Below are 12,355 nucleotides of genomic sequence, written 5' to 3' on the forward strand. Positions count from 1 at the left end.
TATTTATCAGTACTTCATTCATTTGGGGGGTAAGTAATATTTCATTGAATGGAAATACAAACATATGTTTATTGTTTAATCAACTGATGGACATCTGGGTGGTTTCCACTTCTTGGCTGCTTTGAATAATGCTTCTATGAATATTCATGTACAATTTTTCCTGTGGACATGTTTTTAATTATCTTGCATGTATACTTAGATGTGGAATTGCTGGGTCATACGAAAATTCTATGTTTAACTTTTTTAAGGAATGTCAAAATGTTTTCCACAGTGGTCATACCATTTTACATTCCCACCAGCAATGGTTCCAATTGCTCCAAACCCTCACCAACACTTATTATAGTCTCTCTCTCTCTTTCTCTCTCTCTTTTTTAAAAAAAAATTTTAGCCATGCTAATGGATCTGAAGCTGTATCTCATTGTGGTTTTGATTTGAATTTCACAAATGGCTTATGATGTTGAGTATTTTTTCATGTGTTTATTGGCCGTTTTGGTTATAAAAAGACTGTGACTTCCATCTTGGAAGCTTTCTCTCACTCTGTCCTACAGTAATTGCCTTGAGAATAGCTACCTGCTATGCCTTGAGGCAATCCTTTGAGGAGGCTCACAAGCAAAGCACCAAGACCTGCTGAAAACTACATAAGTGAGTTGGAAGTAAATTATCTGCCCCCACTCCCAACAAGCCTTCAGATGAGACTGCATCTGGTATAAAACTTGATTGTAATCTCATGAGAGACCTTGAACAAATGGCACCAAAATAAGCCACTCTCAGATTCCTAATTCACAGAAAGCAGGCAATAATAGCTTAATGTTTTAAGCCACTGTTTTGAAGTAATTTGTTTCACAATAATAGATAATATACAATGACTGCTGCAGATCAGTCTCTTTCTGGTTTCCCGTGACAACAAGAGAATTATTTTTCAAGAAAGTATTGAATCAAAAGCGCACCAACAAATAATTTATAAAATATTTCTATGTTAATTAAAAGAAGGAAAAAGAAGTCATAATTTCTATATTTATTGTCTACCTACTACCACATTTTAATTAGGACACAACTTCAGTTTAATACATGAAATAAAATCAAGAAAATAGAGAAGTCTAGTTTGAGTCCCTGGCGAATGAAGACCATTGCATACTACAAAACTGGGCTGGTTCTCCTGGCCAGCAGATAGTTTACTTAGGAATTGCTATGGAGTGAACTGTGTCCTCCCAAAATTCATATTTTGAAGCTGTAACCTCCAATGTAATATTATGTGGATATAATTACTACCTATGGGGCATTACAATTATTACTATGGGGCATTTGGGATATAATTAGGTTTAGATGAGGTCATGAGGGTGCCCTCATGATGGAATTAATACCTTATAAGAAGAGGGAAAAATCCAAGAGCCCTCTTTCTCTGCCATGTGAGAACACAGAAAGATGTGGCTATCTGTAAGCCAAGAACCTCAAGTACTGTGAGAAATATTAAATGCCGTGTTATTTAAGCCACTCGGTGTATGGTATTTTGTTATAGCAGCCTAAGACAGGAAACTTCAGTAAATGAGAATGGAATAATCAATTTCAGCTAATTTTAGACTACTGCAGCTGTATATGGAGTAATCACTGGTTTCTTTCTGCATAGGAGAACCCAAGGTTTGCTATATGAGAAGATCTAGGGAAAGGTCTCTGACTCAATATCTTTCTCAGGAGATGGGGATATGAAAGCCAAGATGTTATTAAACTAAAGTCCATGTGCCCCTCGCACAGTTGTAACAAGGAAGAGCCAAATCTGACTACATGTTGCATCTGTTTCTTTTATTTTAAACTTTGCTTTCCGCTGCTTTTGTTCACTAAAAGGATACAGTCTCTACATAATGGCCTGCCTCAGGAACCCTGCCCCTCTGCCTGAATGTTAGACCAAAGTGCCTTTGTTCAGGGAAACATCCGGACCCCGCCCACCTGTGGCTGGCTGCAAGAAAGAAGAAATGAACACATCCCCTCCCCGAGGCTGGCCATTCCAGGGGATATTTGCAAAACTTACGGCCTTTTTACTTTACTTCCTCATCTCCTCCCCCTCTCTGTGCTATAAAAGAAACTGGCATCCAGACCCTGATAAGATGGTTTATTTTGAGACTTTAGTCTGCCACCTTCTCCGTCTGCCGGCTTCCCGAATAAAGTCGTCTTCCGTGCCTCAATATCTCATCTCCGATTCACTGGCCTGTCCTGCGGTGAGCAGGGCGAGCTTGGACTCGGTAACACAGTGAGGCCCAATAGTACCAAAACGTCAGAGTGAGGAGCAGAGAAATGTTTACTGCAGAGCAATGCAAGGAGACGGGTGGCTCAGGCCTTAAAATCCCAAACTCCCCAAAAGGTTTCAGCAAAGCCCTTTTATAGGAAAGGTGAGGGAGGGGCATTAATTTTTGCAAACTTCTTGGTGTCAGATCATTTCTTCTGGAGGTCAGGCCACGGTCAGGTCATGGTCAGGTCACAATGTTTCTATAAACCTCCATCAAACAAATATTATCCTCTGTTCTGACAATAGAGGGCAAGGTCCCAAGGCTCAACTTTCGCCCTCCGAGGTCCAGGCCCTGGCTAAGGAGGCGGGGGTCCCAGCCCGGGAGCATCCATCCAGCACTGATCTCAGCTGGCGGTGCCCTCAGGGCCAGGTCCCCTGACCCTGCCCAGCCATCATCACTGAGGTTCGGAACCAGGCACCCAGGACCCCACCGGCCCTCAGGCTTTTCATGTAAACTGGAGAATCATCTGTATAGGATCGATAGAAATATATGTTGTAGCAAATACCAGTCACGTTCATTCCCAGCTCACGACAATTGCCCTTCTTTGAGAATAGCCCCACCACAGACGTGGACCTGAAGTAATGATGTTCAATGTCCTGGCCACTTAACCCTGACCTCTAACCACCTCCTAGGGGTAGACAACTGATCTAAGCTGAACCAAGTTTTGAAACTAGAACTGAGAGACTGAAGCTGGTTGAAGCTGTTACCTTAATGGCAGGTCCCATATACTCCAGTTGCTGAGGCCTCCATAGTCGGCGACCCATGGAGACGGACGCCATTACGTCGCGGAGGTGGGGATGCGGAGACGTTCGCCACTGCTTCCAGGCCTGGGCTCGGCCAGGGCACAGCCGTGGCGAGGGCTCTGGAGCTCTTGGGGACACAGTCCTCAGCCTGTCCCGGGGCCCTTCAGCTCGCCCGCCGGCCCAAGGCCCGAGAGCCTGGAGAGCTCCAAGGAGACGGCAGAGCCGCCTCTCACCACACTCGCTGCTGCGAGGACCCCTGCCAGGTTGTGAGCGGAACAGCACCTCTCGCCGCAGCGCTCAGGCTCTCGCGCTAACATGCGCCGGCTCCGCCCCTGTTATAAAGACGTGTTGAACAACAACAACAAATAGACAAGTGGGACTACGTGGAACTGAGAAGCTTCTGCATTGTAAAGGAAACAATCGATAAACAGAATGAAAAGGCAGCTTACAGAATGGGAGGAAATATTTGCAAACCATATACATGATAAAGGATTAATACCCCAAATATATAAGGTACCCATGCAACTCAAAAGAAAAAAAGCGGGCTTCTCTGGTGGCGCAGTGGCTGAGAGTCCGCCTGCCGATGCAGGGGACACGGGTTCGTGCCCCGGTCCGGGAGGATCCCACGTGCCGCGGAGCGGCTGGGCTGGTGAGCCATGACCGCTGAGCCTGCGCGTCCGGAGCCTGTGCTCCGCAACGGGAGAGACCACAACAGTGAGAGGTCCGCGTACCACAAAAAAAAAAAAAAAGAAAGAAAAAAAGCAACTAACCTGATTAAAAAATGGGCAAAGGAACGTAATAAAGAAGACATACAAATGGCCCACATGTGTATGAAAAGGGGCTCCACATCACTAATCATCAGGGAAATGAAAATCAAAACCATAATAAGATATCGCCTCACACCTGATAACAAGTTTTGGTGAGGATAGGGCAAAAAACGGTATGGAGATTCCTCAAAAATTAAAAATAGAACTAAAATATGATCCAGAAATCCCACTCATCAGTATACATACAAAAGAATTTTAAATCAGTATCTTGAAGAGATATCTGCATTTCTATGTTCATTGCAGCATTATTCACATTGGCCAAGATATAGAAACTAACTAAATATCTATCAACAGATGAATGGATACAAAAAATGAATACACACATACAATGGAATATTATTCAGCCTTCAAAACCAGGCTGCCATATGCAATAACATGGGTGAATCTGAAAGGCATTAAAGTGAAATAAGCAAGTCACAGGAGGAAAAATACTGCATGATTTCACTTATATGAGAAATCCAAAATAGTCAAACTCAAAGAAGCAGAGAGTAGAGTGGTCATCTTGAGTTGCTGAAGGGAGGGGGAAATGGGATGTTCTTGCTCAATGGGTATAAAGTTTTAGGTATGCAAGATGAATAAGTTCTAGGGACCTGCTGTACAACATTGTGTCTAAAGTTAACAATACTGTATTATGCATTTCAAAATTGTTAAGAGGACGGATTTCATGTTAAGTGTTCTTACCACAATAAAATATATATATGTGTATATATATATATATATATATATATATATATACATATATATATTGGGGCAATTCAAATTGAGTAAATAGAAATCTGTTCAATAAGCATGATTAAACACTGGAGGAAATGTAGTCATATCAGTACTCCTTCCAATAAACCTAAATAAATGAATTCAATATTTAAATATAAAAAAGGTCATAACGAATATTTTTCCTATATTTTTACTTCTATAGCAGGAAGGATTCAAAAATTGGAAGTCATTAGTTTGCACTGAAAAATACATCTGTTATTATTTTGTCTAAAGTAAGATATTAAATTATTTTCTCTATTTAATTTACTGTCCAACATTATTGAACTGATGGTAAAAGCAATATACCATTTTAAAGAAAATTTACTGTACTGTGTAGAGAATATCCATCATATGCTCATAATATCACTACTTGACTAATCATGATTCCCTTTTCCATTTAGTTAAAAAGAAAACAGCAAAAAAAACCAGTGTAATAAAACTTCTAAAAAACAAAACGTCATTTTTTATCCCCACATTTAATCATCCTGACTTTCACTAGAACAAGTGACTCTGGCACTCATATGTGCCAAAAAGTTCCTCTGGAAGGATTCTCAGGAGAATCTTCCAGGTGTTTCTGGCTTCCTTCATCAGCATACAGCTTTAGAACTGATGGCAGGGAGAGATCCAGGGAGAAAAGCCCACGTGAAGAAGGACATCAGCAGTCATGTGCCCCAGACCCTTCTTCTTGATCCCTTCTCCTCACTCCCATTGGTATGAGTGTTTTTTTCCCCCTCTGAGCCCAACTCCCCAGATTTCTATTTAAAGATCTCATGAAATGGAAACTGCAGAAATTCTCAGTAAACTCTAATGTCTATATAAAGGCAAGAAGATGGTACTTCAATATTTCTTTGATTCTAAGTATACCTGTATCTTTTTTACACTTTAATGTTTCTGAATTGAGTTATGCTATAAACTTAATGTGTATATGTAGTGTCACTGCTTTTATTTTTGCCCCCAAATCTTTGACTAAGTTAGTTTTACTCCTTACAGCTCATAATATTTTGCAAGCAAAGAAATAAATATAATCTCTTATACTGCCCTTCAGAGAGGTGTCACAAAGGTTGGAAAAATGCTAACAAACCCTAGGATTGTAGTTTCCAATATGCAGTGAAAGATTAGTGTTAGATGCCCTTTAAGAGAACGTATTCTCCCAGCAGTAGGACTGGTCTTAAATGATGAGAAGGGAAATTTATTAGAATACCTGAGAAATTTATATCTTACTCCCATATTCCAGTGTGTACAGAAGGCATAAATCAGATAGGAATGGATCTCAGAAATGCACAGGTCCAATTTCATTTTATAGATCAGTTTTCTTTTTCCACAGGCAGTGAAAAAAGGGGCAATATGTGCTCTCTCTTGGAGACAAAGAGGTCTTATAATATTTTTACTGGCAGGCGAATTCTTATCTATACCTAAGACATCCCCAAGCTCTGGTGGTTTCAGCTGCTTCAGCAATACCACCAAAACTACTTTCAGCGGGAGTCATGACGAGATGTGATATAAGCTTCAGTTCTCAGCCTTTCTGGAAATAAGAGACAAACCCCTTGCAGCCATGAGCTACATGACATTAATTTGCAAAAGCTATTACACACCTCAGCACAGGTCGTTGAGTCAAGCTCTGTTCCAGGTCACTGATGAATGCATCAGTTTCCATTGGCTGGATGGTGAAAAGACTTCTGAAAAAACAAATATCTGGAGAAACATTTAAAGTACCTACACACACGTATCTATTTACCGTCCCAGCCCAGGACTATGGCATTATGTCTAGTTGACGCTAGTACCACAGCACTCTTTCCTATTGAGCCCTCTTGAATTCTAAGGAGGAGCTTAGATCTACAAGCAGCTGCTAAGGTGAAACTTATTTAGAATCCCTGGGTTAGACCCTATTTTTTTTTTTTTTGTACCCATGTCCAAACCAGATGGATCACTAGAAACCATTGTGTATGGTCAGGCTACCCAAGATGGCTGTTCTCTTGCTCTCTGTACATCCCCTGCCCGATCAGTGCCTGCTTCATCTACAGTCTAGGCACATGACTGACCTTCCTACATACTTACCCCAGGCCCTAGCTAGTGACTATTCTAATCTTTAGATCAGAACTATCTCCACCACGATAGCTTATCAAAGGGGCTGTGAGGGGCATGCCCCTCTGCCGGTTTCCCTGGTAATGGATGAGCCAACCTGATGTTAATTCCCCTTATAACTGGTAACCTCACCCTGCCCCAAGGCGCGAACACTGCTGCCATGTCCTGCCCGTCTTCTGCAGCGCACAGGGGAGCAGGGGGAATGTCGCTCCAGGATCTTGCTTCAGATGTGTAATATCCCCCATCCATTAAACCATTGATGTCTCTGTCACTGACTCCCGGCTCTTTCTTCAGTCTTGAGGCTGGGCAAGTACAGGGCTTGCAGGCCTGCAGGGTGAAGCCCAACACATTGCTACATGTTCAAACTCAGCTCTAATTATTACCACAGATGCTCCCTGCCATGGCCAGCTCATCTATGAAATGGTACCTAATGGATATATATAGTGATAAAATATGTAATGTATTATATGTAAAGTGTATGTGAGAGTATGTAATGTTGCATATAAGATATGAAAAGTGCTCAATGTAAGTAAATATTCTAAAGAAACAATCCTTTCCAATGAAGGACAAGTAGAAACTGTTGACATTGATTCAACTGTCAATTCCAGCTTCCACGCAACTGATTCTTGACCCTGGCTGCGTATTTCAATTCCCTGAGGAGCTTTTAAAAAGTTCTGATAGCTCAGCCCCACCCCAGGCTCACTGAAATCTAATCTCTGGGGGGCTGAGTCTGAGGGATCTGCATTTTTAAGACTGGATAATATTCTGTTGTACCACTTAAAGCAATAAAACCATCAAGGAACAGGTGGAATTATAAAAAATGATCAAGCCATTTTGGCTGACTTCTCAAGCACTAATTATTCTACTGTCACTTTTTTAATGGTAGAAAAATAAATGGCTAAATATATAGCTGTCCTCAGGGCTGAAAGTAAATACTTTAGATATCTTAATGAGAACAAAGTCACCGATTTGCTTGTGTTCCACCTGGAAGGGGGAAGAGCAGGAAAGAGAATTTCCCAACTTTTTAAAAGTGTGAATCTGGTGGCATAGATAAAGAAAACGAAGTTAAACAAAACACATTTCCTGACCTTGGGTCTAACAGAGAAAGAAATACACATAAGCTGCACTACCGCTTGGTGTGTGCCATATCAAAGCCCTCTACACAGCGGTGAACATAAAGCAGATTAATTAACTCTGTCAGAGGGGGAGGAACATGTTAGGGAAGTCTTCAGTAATATGCAGTCTTGTGGAATGAGATTTACATGGCCGAGGAGGAGATGGCAATTCTAGCACACAGGACAGAAAATTAAGAAGAAAGGAAGCACGAGCCTGGCGTGACGGGTGACACTTCGGATAGCTCAGTGAGCTCCAGTGTAGGTTACATATGTAGGGGAGCAGGTGAGGATGCATTTGGAAAGGAAGCCACATCATGAAAGATCTTGTTTGCCAAGCTAAGGAAAATGCACTTAATCTTGTAAGTGACAGAGTAGCAAGAGAGTGCAAACAGAGGTTTGTAAGCTGGAGCATAAACTGATCAGATGCCATTAGGAAGATCACTTCAGTGGAACTGTAAGATGTGATGAGAGGGGAAGCATCAGCCTACATGGGTCTCTACTGCAATAGTTATTTCCTGCTTAGAGCAAAATCAAAGGGTTTTCTGTCTACAATGGGGAAAGAATGTGAATATCAATATTTAAATTGGTAACGTTTGTACTTTACGCTTTCATCACAAAAGTAAAAAGTAATGATTGGAAAGGCAGGTGTCCTTAGTTTCTTATGTTTGCAGGACTGCTAACTGGCTTTCAGGGTTATGCAGAGGGTAGATTCTCAGTGTCGCAGGTGCTTCTCAGCACTGCTGCATCTCCGCTAAGCGTTCTCAGCCCCCCTCCTGACTTTTTTTTCTTTATGGATTGGTCAGAAGCCTATTAAACCAGGGACAATGCATTTTGAGCGGTTAACTCTGCAGTGCCCTATGAAACAGTTCCCTCTGCGCCCCAGTTAAGCATGTGGTCATGGTGCTTTGTTGATCTCTCTGTCAAGGCAAAGCCTTTGCAAAGCTGTTCGACAAATGGATGTGAGGGGCAACCGGGCACGACATCAATAAGCCAAATGATGAATTTCAGAACACATGCACTTTGCTGCCTTTATGGGAAGTAATTTGGATAATTGTGACAATTATGTAGCTAAATATGTCATCTAAAAAGCACACTAGTTTTTATAATTGTCAAGCTAACCATTGGAGACTTAAAGACTAAACCACTTGTAATCATCTTTATACAATAATGGCAGGAATGATATTCTGTGAAAGAAAGCTATCTGGCAGTGCCAGTCTCAGCGGCTGTTTCCTTACCTAGCAGCAAAGAGTATATAAACAATTACACCTTGCAGTTAGGGTCTGTGTGAAGCCCTAAACTCAGTATTCTTTATAACACAAGCTCCTGTTATGGATGCTTTATATATATGGAACTTTTCTTGAAGGTATGCCTTAGCAGTTATGAATAAAAATTAGTGTCTCAATGCTTTGCAGTGAAAACATGATCTAGTATATATAAGCAAATATTATAGTGTTTCACTCACATATCATCTTCTGTGGAAAAAGACAAAAAAAAATACCGCAATGAATTGGTTAAGTGGAAAGAACAGTAGTCTAAGCTCTACAAACCAGGGGCGGGGTGTGTGAACTTTGGAAGTCTCTCCCCCTCTCTGTTTAGATGTATCCTCCTCTGTACAAAGTACAGGAGTTGGAACAGGTACCTTATAAAGCAGGATCTAAACCCCCCCCCACACACACACACCCATTTTGCAAATGAGAAAGTGTGAAAGGAGCTCATCCTGAGTTACTGTGGCTCCAGGAATCCCTGGATGTAATATACACAATTTTGTGAGCATATGCATTTTCATGAGGAGAAAGCTTTTCTCTGACACTCAGAGAGGTCCTTAACCCCTGAGAGATTAGGAACCACTGACCCAAAGTTCTTTTAGCTCTAAGGTCTAATATCTAAAAAATCCAAAAAAGATCTGCAGTTAGCTCCATGTGGAAGGCTCATTATAATTTGGTTGTATCATTACACATACAAGTATTCAAGAATCTAGTGCCATCTCACACACACACACACACACACACACACACACACACACACACACACCCCTTCTAAATTTATCAGACTTTGTAAATCATTTTCCAGGTTCACATCATGAAAAGCCACCTAATAATGAGTTCCTTCTGAGTAAATTCCCAATGAGCTCTAATACAAGCCTATTTTATACTAAAGTGAAAAAAGAAGTAGCTTTAGAAATGATAACCTGAGTTCCAATTTCAATTCTGCTACTACCTAGCCCTGTGACCCTGAGCAATGTACTTGACATCTCTTGGCTTCAGCTTCCTCCTTAGTAAAATGAGAACTACAGATGATGGCAAAAATCTTCACATCTCTCCTTGCCTTGAAGTTGTATGGTGCAATTATATTGTAGCAAAGGTTCACTGGTAACTCGGAACCAGAAATGTTATAATATCTGCCAATCTAGTCTCTGTTCTCCTACGTTTCTTTATAAATCTTCATTGTACACCCAGAGGAGATAATAGCTAAAATATCAAATAAATATCACAGTTCAAAATCAAGAAATCTTGACATATTGTGTAAGGAAGTAGATTTAACATATTTCTGAGCTCAAATGCTAAAACCTTCTAAAACAGCCAGTTTCCAGGCCAATTGCTTTATTGCTGTCATTGGACATTTGAATACAAGTCGTGCATCAAATTCATTTACAAAAGACGTAATAAAAGTGACTTGATTATTAATTAAATGTTGCGTCACTGAAGTTGTTAATGAGTTGAGGCACTGTACAGCCATGATTTTTTAAGATGTTCAACATGCCAGTGAGATATATCAGGAACAATGCATATGGGTACCCTATTTTCAACTAAGGGAAAATATACAGTGCTCGTGAAGAGGTGTTTGCATTTGCAGGTAGTCATGCTAATTTGGCACAAGTCAGCTGCCATGCGAACCTGGACAGGCGGCAAATAATAATGCGAACTCTGTTGACCCTTGAGTTGATGATGAATGGTTTACAGCTAATCTGTGATCATCTGACTATTTGCAGACAGTTTTGTTGCACTGAAAATGAACAGATTTCTACAGGTGCTGTAACATAGATATTCTTTGCCCTGAAGGCTTTGGCACTGGTGTGGAAATCTCTGCAATGGCATTTTAGGACAGGCCTAACTTCCCTCTTCCTTTCACCCATATGGCAATCTGATCTGCTAAAGAAAGGATTCCCTGACACTCTTGGCAAACACCTCCTCCTATGGGGGCTGCCACAGTACCTCCTTCTCAAGCACTCAGTATGCATTTTCAGAATCAATCAGTGAAGGAAGACGTCACTTTCTATAAACTATTTTAATTACTCACTAGATTGTATACCTCCTGTGAGTGGAATAGTGTTTTAGTCATAACTTCAATACTTCACAAAGTGAAATAATTTGATATCAGTATGAAGCTTATAGTCCATTTTCAGAAACACTGTAGAGAAGGAGGGAGAGTCAAGGCTTTCCCTGAAATCCACCCACTAAGGAGGACTGGAATTTGAAGCAATTAGGTCAGCAATGTAGCTCGGCTAGACAGTCCAAGAGCCTGAGCCCTGCATTCAAGCTCAGACCTCTTTCCTGGACCATTGTGCCATAGTGTTGTGTACTGTAGGGTAGGTGAAGCTACATTGGGACCTAAGGGCAACAAAGGCATCAGAAGTCTACCTCTGGAGGCACTGATCCCACATCTAAGGAGGACTTATGTTCAGCCTTATTCCAGCAAACTGTAGTGGCAAGGCTGCTGCTATACATCCCGATTTAGTCATATTGACCTAGAGACTGAGTTTATACTAAGTTGACAAGTGGGAGAGTCATTGTTTATCCAACTGTGAAGAGCTAATTAAGGCAGGGATACGATCCCTGGTAGATTGCCTTATGATAACCCTATCTATTTACATATTGCCTTACTGTTTATAAGGTGTCTTCATACTCTGACCTGAGTGGTAAGCACAATGTAGATATTAAATCATTATCTGTGGAATTGAACTGCATTGAATGTCTGGGTGAATAAAAAGTTGCAGACTTTCAAAGTGTTCCAGTGCCATTTGATTCAGAGTCCTATTATTTGACTGGGAGCCATGAGTGGACCACACAGGAGGCAGAGAGATAAACTTCTTGTAAACACCCTTTATTTTACATAAACTACCTTTATCGAGATCCTAATGTTTGTAAGGAATGTTTGTGATTGAAGATTCAGTGATGAAACAACCTGGTCCCTGCCCTCAGTTACCTTATGGAGCAGTGAAGGAAGCAAATAATTTTTTTAAAAGGTAACCATTCTATAACATAATCAGTAAACTAAAAATGAGTTCATTAATCACTGTTTCCAAAATCAATTAAACTCACAGAGACATGGCCTGAAAGTAGTTTACCTTGAGATAATGCACTGTCATCCATGAAAAGTTCCATAGAGGTTGATACTTTCCCCTCTACGTTTGTCCATATCCCCATAGCACCCACGCACATGCTAAACACAGTGGACATTTGCAGAAAAACATGGTGACTACATTGCTTTTCCAAGAAAACTCTTTATTAAACGTAAGGTCATGTTAAATAGTATCTATACTATAATGATGGTATAGC

The sequence above is a fragment of the Kogia breviceps genome, chromosome X, assembly GCF_026419965.1.
Source record: "Kogia breviceps isolate mKogBre1 chromosome X, mKogBre1 haplotype 1, whole genome shotgun sequence".
Taxonomy (NCBI): Eukaryota; Metazoa; Chordata; class Mammalia; order Artiodactyla; family Physeteridae; genus Kogia; species Kogia breviceps.